We start from the raw sequence: 11135 nt of genomic DNA on the forward strand, positions 1-11135 counted from the left end.
TCAGTTGATTGGACATGATTTGGAAAGGCACACACCTGTCTATATAAGGTCCCACAGTTAACAGTGCATGTGAGAGCACAAACCGAGCCATGAAGTCCAAGAAGTTGTCTGTAGACCTCCAAGACAGGATTGTATCGAGGCACAGATCTGGGGAAGGGTACAGAAAATCTCTGCAGCATTGAAGGTCCCAATGAGCACAGTGACCTCCGTCATCTGTAAATGGAAGTTTGGAACCACCAGGACTCTTCCTAGAGCTGGCCGCCCTGCCAAACTGAGCGTTCAGGGGAGAAGGGCTTTAGTCAGGGAGGTGACCAAGAACCCGATGGTCACTCTGACAGAGCTCCAGCGTTTCTCTGTTGAGAGAGGAGAACCTTCCAGAAGAACAACCATCTCTGCAGCACTCCACCAATCAGGCCTGTATGGTAGAGTGGCCAGACGGAAGCCAATCCTCTGAAAAAGGCACATGACAGCCCACCTGGAGTTTGCCAAAAGGCACCTGAAGGACTCTCAGACCACAAGAAACAAAATTCTCTTGTCTGATGAAACAAAGATTGAACACTTTGGCCTGAATGTCAAGGGTCATGTCTGGAGGAAACCAGGCACCGCTCATCACCTGGCCAATACCATCCCTACAGTGAAGCATGGTGGTGGCAGCATCATGCTGTGGGGATGTTTTTCAGTGACAGGAACTGGGAGACTAGTCAGGATCAAGAGAAAGATGAATGCCGCAATGTACAGATACATCCTTGATGCAGAGTGCTCTGGACCTCAGACTGGGGCGAAGGTTCATCTTCCAACAGGACAACAACGCTAAGCACATAGCCAAGATAACAAAGGAGTGGCTACAGGACAACTCTGTGAATGTCCTTGTGTGGCCCAGCCAGAGCCCAGACTTGATCCCGATTGAACATCTCTGGAGAGATCTGAAAATGGGTGTGCACCGACGCTCCCCATCCAACCTGATGGAGCTTGAGAGGTCCTGCTAAGAAGAATGGGAGAAACTGCCTAAAAATAGGTGTGCCAAGCTTGTAACATCATACACAAAAAGACTTGAGGCTGTAATTGGTGCCAAAGGTGCTTCAACAAAGTATTGAGCAAAGGGTGTGAATACTTATGTACATGTGATTTTGTTATTTTTAATTTTTAGTAAATTTGCAAAGATTTCATACAGACTTCTATCACGTTGTCATTATAGGGTATTGTTTGTAGAATTTTGAGGAAATTATTAATTTAATCAATTTTTGAATAAGGCTGTAACGTAACAAAATGTGGAATAAGTGAAGCGCTATGAATACTTTCCAGATGCACTGTATATGCATATACTCACCATATCTCCATCAGAAAATATCTTGCTGTTATGCTGAAGAAAAAAGTCATACAAACTTGAAACAACACAAGGGTGAGTAAATGATGAGAGTATCTATTTTAGGTGAACTAATCTTTATCTACCACAGTCATGTTCAAATCACTAGGATGCTATGAATAATGTTCCTAACTTGCACAAGTATATTTATAATAAAAACAATAGTTAAAAATGCATAACTTACATCAAGGAAATCTTCATTTGATTCCAAAGGCTAAAATTAATACAGTAAATGGATATATGTTAGCAATAGTACTGGACAATTGTTGTTACAATATAAGTTTATCTAATGATCTCAAGAAAACAGTCATTATTTTAATAGTTATGCTTCGTATGTGACATAATAGCATGTGGCACAGACATTACATAAAAAGCAGCAAATACTTACTTTATGAGCATGTGAGATGGGAACATGAGATGGAATCTTTGACATTTGTAAGAGAGAAATTCATATATTAGAAACAAGTCACTTAATACTGTACATCAGAAAAACCTTTAGAAAGCAGACTATTCCTTGTTCAGATGCAAGAACAATCAGGGACGTCACAAGCATGGTGCGGGGCCCAGTGCAAGGGCCCCGCCCCATCCATCCGTTCGTGATCGTGGTCCTCAGTACAATGCACAAGTTTGTTTTGTTTTTTTATCTATATCATAGGTTCATAGATATGAACAACATGTAAAATGTACATCATGAACATCTGCAACAGACTCCACAAGCTATTGTAAACTGCACCAACAACAACAACAACAACAACAACAACAACAACAATAATAATGATAATGACAAACAAATTAATGAATTAGATTTAAATCTTATTTCAGGGACATCTGCATTTGATTTCATGGGCTGAAATAAATAGGCAGAAATATTACTACTGAGCAACCAAAAAACTCTAAAGGTCTTAAGTTTAAAAAGGCAAGGAAATGTGGAACATTGTCATTAGTCTGTGCTTTATATTATGTAATCAATTCTAATCTCCCTAAGTGGTCTATAGCAGAAGGAGAGTTGGGATTTGTGTGAAAGTAAAATTAAATGTGAATATATTTTGAAAAAAATTAAAAAACAAACCAAACAAAACAAAAAACAGTTGAAAGACCAAACTGTGGTTAGTGTAAGCGCACACACACACAAACATATATATATATATATATATGGGTCATTATACGAAAACGTGCCATTTCCCACTTTTAATGTTTGATTTTCAAAGTACTGTTTTGAAAATCTTTAAGCCCCTTTTTGGATGAAGTAGATCCTTACCTCTCAGGAAAATGTGCCGTGCCATCTCAGGCTATCTTATTTTTTTATTTTTTTTCATATAACCAACGTAAATGTGTGTGTTTGGTCAACCCTGTTACCGACATATTAATAACTTTTTGAAAAGGTTTTAAATACATAACAAATCTGATATACTGTGAAAGATAAACCCCACCTTGTTACATTAAGAGTGTTTGTGAATTGAGAATATTGAAAGTTTTAATTCTTTTAGAGGATGAATACGTTCATTTCCAAATGACACTCTCCCAGCATCTTCTGTTTTAAGAAAAAATTATGGAAACAAAAAAAAAACACCTCAATTCAACTTTGAGTGGATTATTAGCCTCTCTTACTAAACATTTACGATTAGTTGATTACATTTTTATTTTCATTTTTTAAATGATATTAGAATGTTATACAAGTAACAGGGTTGACACATCAGTAACAGGGTTGACAACAGTTGCCGTATTGGTTATACTGCTTGTTTGAGTAACAGTTATGGGTGTAATGGAGTCTAATTTGGACATTCATAAACCTTTAATTCAACATGACTAATCAGCATATTTTGGAGACAGCTCTATTGAGATATTTTAGCATAAAAATTATGAAAAATGATGATGATTCTGTGGATGTAAATGTAAACCAATTGTTTTATTAAAACATTAAAATAACATTGCAATTAAATGACCAATTGAACATGTTTGGCCTTAACAGAATAAACAAAAGTCAATGATCACTAATGATCACTTAATGTAACATTCCTGTCTGCCTACCCAACAAGTTTTGACCAGATGTCTTTCCGTATTTCTACGTGCCGTGCTGTCACATTAAGAGGAGCAGGAATCATTTTTAAAATGTCATCAAGTATGTACCAGATGCTGTCCTCACGGGCTGGCCAGAAATATCTATTCGGGCCAACACAGTGCATGCACTTCACTTGGGCATATCCTTCATCTTTTGCCACGATGATTCCTGGGTAGATCTCCTTGTCATATGTCAGGACACACCATTTTCCGATAATCTGGTCGTCATTCCAGTCGATCTCCTGGGGTCCCTGAAGTTCTTCTGTCAGGTGCACCTCTGACTGGATTGGTTGAGGTCTGACTGGTGTGCTTGAGGTAGCTGACAGTGGAGGGAAGGTGAAGTGGTGAGTGTTGAAACATGTGCAGGACAGGTTATTCAGTGTAGCACACAGACAGCTGACATCCCTGGAGATTAAGTGGCCTTTTCTGTTGGTGACCACTTGGTGTAATCGCATTGTCCCAGGGACCGATGGGATGTTTGCTGGAATGTTACGGTATGCATCCACAATATTCTCGGTTTCCACATAAAAGAGCTTCACTGTGGTGCCAGTGGTCAGCAGCGCTCGGTAGAGAGTGATGGCATCAGGGATGTCACGCCCTTGACTCACAAGCTGATCTGCCAGTCTTTTTAACACTCCCCCAACACCATCAGGAGCACCCTTCCCGTGGCTCGCTTCAAAGAAATTCCAGGTGCCACTCTCAAAGCCCCTCTTGCTCAACTCAGTACTGAACAGGAAGAAATTACCTTTCTGTCTGTATTGAGTACAAGGGCCATCACTGAAGAAGTGGACCACAGACACAGATGGATGATGGGCTTGTATGTAGTCCAGTACTGGTTCAAGGTGTTGCCAGATTGCCGGGGACCTTTTTGCTTGGATTGAGAGATGGTGCAGAAGCAGAGAGGGCTAGCATTGTCACCAACATATAACACACCTGTGTGCATTGTTGCCTGTTGGTGTGAGGCACCGAAATGTACAGCCTGGATCTCAGCACTGTATTTGCACGAGTAGTTTTCCGAGAAGTCCACATGTATAATGCACTCATGTGAGGACAGACCTCTCTTTAGTTCTCTGGAGAATGAGAACTGCTGCTTGATGTTGAACACATGCTTCTTGAACTTATGCAGCAGGCACGTGAAATGCTCAATGAGCTCCTCTAAAGAGCTTTCGATTTGTTTTTTTGCTGTCACTTTGAATGACACAGCCTCATTATCTTTTGGCATTCTGTTCTTCTCTTTCTCCTCCAGTACCCACTGTGTGTATGTTATGTGCATTGATGCATTGGTAACAGTATCCAGTGGGAAGCTTTTCAGTTTGCATTTGGGACACTCTCCATACATGCACTCCTTACTGCTGGTGCTGCAAGATACCTCCTCTATTAGCTTCTCAAGGTTTGAGTTGGGAAGCAAAGTTGCTTCAACTTGTCAACCACAAAGCCGAGGTTCTCATGGATTTTGCACATGCAAGTGTCTCTGTCTTGAATGGTTGGATGTACAACCCAGAAGGGACGAAGTCTGCAAAAGAGAGTGTAGGACAAAGCTCTGTTTGCATTTTCAGACAGAAATTTTCTGTGAAGGTTTAACAGTGTATCAACAAGAAATCTCTTCTGTTTTTTTACTTTGTTTCGTGTTATTGTCTGTTTTTTCCCAGTGGTGACCCGACTGACATCATCCCGGTCATAGAAGGCTCTGATACTTGGTTTTATATGTGTTGGAATGCGGAGCTTTTCTTTACGAGAGAAAGAAAGTGCATTTCCATCTAAAGTCTTCCACCTTCTTCTTGGAAGACCAATGGCACTCTGTCCATATTTCTGCATGCGGTACTTTTTCACAATCTTCCCAGATACCAATTTGGAGATAATCTGCCTCTCTCGTTCATCATATGAAGTTGTATATTTGCTTTTTATGTCCCTCAACAGTGCAGAATGAAATTTGAGGGTTTTTCGAGCTTGCGACTGCACAGCTGCGGTGCTCAATTGATGTTTGACTTTAGAAGAAGGGGATGTTATTTTATTCTTTAGGCGGAAGTATCTTTTTTTGTACTTATTTGTCTTTTGTTTTTCTTTTTCCAGGCTTTTCCTCAATTTCCCCAGGTCATGGTGGAGCCTCTTTCTCTCCTTCTTTGACCTTAAACGCCCCTGATCACGTTGCCTGCAACACAATGAAGCACTGATTAATGAAATACTTGTACTGACAATCAAATTATCATAAATAAATAGGGAGATGCATGTACACGAACATGCGCACACAGCACACACAGCACACACAAGCACACTTTAAATCAAAATTTACAAAATTGAAACATTGAACAAAAGCCATAACTTCTATTTACTCTAACTCTAACCTTGAGGGCCCTGGTGCTGGCTCTACACCTGGTTCTGGACTTAGAGGTGGCGTCATGCACTGATCTATGTTTGCTGCACTTGCTGATTTAGCTTTTCTGCTTTTCACTTGTGCTGCTCTCCAGTTCGCCGCTTGGCTCTCCTTTCTCTGTCATTTAGTTCACTAACTGACCGCTTTTCCCTGTGTCTCTGTCCTTTCTCCATTTTGCCCTCTCTTTTCCTAAATATGCTTCTCGTCTCTCAGGATCAGCATCTCTACGTTGTCTGTATCTGCGCTGTTTCTCAGCTGCAGAAAGAGGCATCCTAACAAAATCATTCATTCAATTATTAACTTCTCATAATAAAAATAGTAATGACTTTTGGTTTATAAAGCACATTTATAAAACCCAATGCACTTGTGTGTATCAGTATCATTAGTAACCTCAACACATTTTAGCCTACCTATCAGTAGAATAAATAAAAAAAATGATTTTTAGGGATGAAAACTGTAAAAACATGTATATTATGTAAATACTATTAGTAAGAAAAGTACGTCTGTGAAAATTCTCAGTCATCCAGGTCATAGTTATCCAAGAAGGGTTGGCTCAGGGGTGACAACCCCACAGAGGTAAAATACCTGGCACTCCCCATCAGTCATTTAGAACTGAAGAAACCCCTTGGATGAGAGGCAAAACATCTTCAAATATGGAAGTACCAAGTGCAGTTGCCCTTGATTTAACCCTTCTTGGGTATACAACATGGGTAAGACACACAAAAGCATACTTTCGTCAACCCTGTTACCCTGGAATGGTAACAGGGTTGACGGTAACAGGGTTGACGAAAAATGTTATTGGCGGCCATTACTAGCCATGAGGTATAGGTAATGACACCACATTATGTGCCTTCATGAGAGGCTTAAATGTTGTTATATATGTACATTTTTAAATATGTACAAATAACTTTTCAACGTATGCTTTTCTGGTAACAGGGCTGACACAATGAGCGTGTCCCCGTCTTTCAGACATTACATAAACTCAAAGAAAATTCATTAAAAGAAGAGAACACTTACTTGTCTTCTACATCAACTTCATGAAAGGCAGATGATGTCACTTCCTGGAACTGATGCAACTTTTGGAACAGTCCATTATCTTTAAAGAGGTGTTTTCATAAAAAGTAACAGGGTTGACAAGAACCTAGGGACCCGACTAAATTGTGTTTTTTTTCTAAATTTGACACATGTTAAGAATAAAATCCATTTATGACTAATGAACTGACACTTAAGGCTTTATACAAGTATATGTTTTTTTATGATAGTTTGACTTTTTTGGCCTCAATAGCAAGTAGAAGTAGAAAAATCATACTGAGGGACAGGCCATTTTCACCATTTCTGCAAGATGCTTTGCACAAAAATGTGATTAAAATCCTTTAAAAACAAAAGAAACAGAAATTAATTTATTCTTATATTATGAGACATATTATGGAAACTAAATTATAAAATATTTTATTTGTTTTATGGTTTATTAAGCTTTATAGAGCTTTTTTTTCTGAGGGACACAAAATGGCACGTTTTCGTATAATGACCCATATATATATATATATATATCAAAGAAAATTCATTAAAAGAAGAGAACACTTACTTGTCTTCTACATCAACTTCATGAAAGGCAGATGATGTCACTTCCTGGAACTGATGCAACTTTTGGAACAGTGTATATATATATATATATATATATATATATATATATACAGTGTGTATATATATATATATATATATATATATATATATATATATATATATATATATATATATATATATATATATATATATACTGTATATACTGTACTAATACAATTATATATATATATATATATATATATATATATATATATATATATATATATATATATATATATATATATATAATTGTATTAGTACAGTACTTACGTTCAAGCATTTCATTTTTCAGCCTCTCATTCTCTTTATTTAGATTCGTGTTCTCTTCTCTCGGCTGATTTATCACACGCTGTAGAATTTTTCTTTCATTCCATACCTTTAGATCATTTGGTAGGTCTGTGAGGTGTACCTTAAACATACATCATTGACTGTAAACAAGTACAATTATATGTAATTATAATTATGTAAATATATATATGTACACACACACACACACACACACACACGTTCTGACCAACACTAACCTTTTTCTTAGCTGCTGGTTCCGCTCTCATCTCTGCGGCCTCTATGAGATTCATTGAAGGTTTACTCTTTCTCTTCAGTGTCTGACTAGCAATTTTGTGCATCGTGGTTCCTTTTCAAAATGTCATATCATACAGTATACTTACTGCCTTGTTATCATTAAATGTCCTACTGTATCCCTGACAGTTAATGTCAAAGTCAACTTTGTTCCCCCACACAAAGTTAATGTGTGGGGGAATGGAAAAAATGTCAGTGGGCATTCTTACGTGTGAAGATCCTATACATTGCCTAAATTTAGGTCAGACAATAGGGGGTTAATTTGGCCATTTTTTTACAAGTTACTACAAAGCATTACACACCTGTATCAAATTAATATGTGCATCATATCAAGTGATAAATATATTGCAACCTTTAAGAAGCCTGTTTGATACAGAAATTGTGTATCCTGGTCTAAATAAAGTGCCTTCATAAAGTTGAATATATGTGTGTGTTGTCTTTATCCAGAGGACCTCCACATAGCATAGGAATTTGACATGTCAGGATCCCAAATTGTGGTTTGTATTCTGTTGCAGAGGATTAAAAAATGTAATGTCCAAATAATTAATCATCTGAGACTGTAAAGCAAACAGATACAAAACAAAGAATGCATGAAATACATTACTATTAACATTTTATTTCATATGACCCCTTTTTGCAAAATGTAACTGTCTTCCAGATGTACAACACTTGGTGTTATGCTACAGCAACAAAAACAAACAAACAAATGCAATTTGTTTTGAGTTATTACGTGAAAGGTGGTAAACTTACGGGCCTGGGACATTGCAGTCTCATTGCCAGTAAGTCATACAATTGCACACAAAATTACGAATATATTACGTAACTGAAACGTTCTTGGTTATCTTGCAACATTAGGAGCCCGTAATGACAACGTTGTGAATTGGTAATTTAATGGTAATGAAATTACGGGCCTGCGACGTTGTAGTTATGTTACCAGTTAGTAAGTCATGAAATTACCAAAAAGTACAGAAAAATTACGTAACTGGTACTGTCTTAGCTGGTCTTAGTTGGTCAGGCTGGTCTTAGCTGGCCAGGCTGGTCTTAGCTGGTTTTAGCTGGTCAGGCTGGTCTTAGCTGGTCAGTGTTGGTTTTAGCTGGGAGACCAGCTAAAACCATCTAAGCCAGGCTGGGAGACCAGCTTGACCAGCTAAGCCAGGCTGGGAGACCAGCTTGACCAGCTAAGCCAGGCTGGGAGACCAGCTAAAACCAGCTAAGCTAGGCTGGGAGACCAGCTTGACCAGCTAAGCCAGGCTGGGAGACCAGCTAAAACCAGCTAAACCAGGCTGGGAGACCAGCTGGCCACCAACTTGTCCAGGCTGGGAGACCAGCTTGATCAGCTAAGCCAGGCTGGAGACCAGCTAAAACCAGCTAAGCCAGGCTGGGAGACCAACTAAAACCAGCTACTTCCATCTTAAACCAGCTAAGACCAGCCAACCAGCTTAGGCTGGTTTTAGCTGGATTTTTCAGCAGGGTGATCCCTTTCCTTCGGAGTCTGGGCCGCAGGTCAGTATTCCAGCATGATCACGACCCCAAACACACCTCCAAGATGACCACTGCCTTGCTAAAGAAGCTGAGGGTGAAGGTGATGGACTGGCCAAGCATGTCTCCAGACCTAAACCCTACTGAGCATCTGTGGGGCATCCTCAAACAGAAGGTGGAGGAGCACAAGGTCTCTAACATCCTAACATGATGTCATCATGGAGGAGTGGAAGAGGACTCCAGTGGCAACCTGTGAAGCTCTGGTGAACTCCATGCCCAAGAGGGTTAAAGCAGTGCTGGAAAATAATGGGGGCCTCACAAAATATTGACACTTTGGGCCCAATTTGGACATTTTCACTTAGGGGTGTACTCACTTTTGTTGCCAGCGGTTTAGACATTAATGGCTGTGTGTTGAGTTATTTGGAGGGGACAGCAAATTTACACTGTTATACAAGCTGTACACTCACTAATTTACATTGTAGCAAAGTGTCATTTTTTCAGTGTTGTCACATGAAAATATATAATCAAATATTTACAAAAATGTGAGGGGTGTACTCACTTTTGTGAGATACTGTATGTACTAAATTGAAAAACACGAAGGAAACATGCAGTTGTTTTAATTTATTATTTACATTGCTGTTTAACTTTTTAAATAGGCTAGCGTATTATTAATTTTATTGTGGTGTCAAAATTTGTATAGAGAATCATATAAAAATGTTACTGGTGTTGGTACTTCTGAAATTTTGGTATTGTGACCCTATCTGTTAAACCCTACACTCCAGTATTTTATTTTGCTTCATGAAAGCCTGTATTGCAAATTGGTGTGGGCAGTGGTTGCTCAGCGGTTAAGGCTCTGGGTTACTGACCAGAAGGTTGGGGGTTCAAGCCCCAACACCACCAAGGCCCTTGAACCTATCTGCTCCAGGGGTGCTGTATCATGGCTGACCCTGCACTCTGAGCTTAGCTGGGATATGTGAAAAATAAATAATTTCACCATGTATATGCAGAAATGTATGTATAATGTGTGACAATTGATCAATTTATATTTTATATACATTTTGTAGGTTTACTGCTGAGTTCAGTATGTGCCACATGGCAAAAATAGGCTGAATCTCTACTTTCCGTGGTGCATCTGGGACATTCATGGGATGTAGTGCACAGTGTGGTTGCTGTAACCTGTTAAATGAGTATGCGGCACAGATGCAGTGTGTGTGAAACAGGCCTAACACCATCTCTGATCAGAAGCACAAAAATTATAGAATACAACAACCAAATCAGCTAATATTATCAGAATATGTATAACCAACTGACTGACTCTCACCAATGGAAAACTTTCATGGCCATACTGTAACTGTCTATTTATGGAACTGATTAGCATCTCATTTTGCTTTCCTGTCATTTCCTTTTATTGATGGTGTTGTAATTCTTGTGTGTAAAGCGCCACTAGGCTGTTTGATTCTGTTCAATCCAGGGTTTTTAAGATGGGTTTTAGTGTTTTAACTGGTCATTAAAAATGCCTGGATGTGATGAAACCAAATTATTATTACTAAATTATATATGACAAAAGAACACTATAGTTAACGAGGGCATAACATGTGCTACTACTATCTGTATTCTTGCATGTCCCTGTTTGGCCATGTGGAAACATAGCTTGAGATAATA

This window comes from Xyrauchen texanus, chromosome 18, assembly GCF_025860055.1.
Source record: "Xyrauchen texanus isolate HMW12.3.18 chromosome 18, RBS_HiC_50CHRs, whole genome shotgun sequence".
Classification (NCBI taxonomy): Eukaryota; Metazoa; Chordata; class Actinopteri; order Cypriniformes; family Catostomidae; genus Xyrauchen; species Xyrauchen texanus.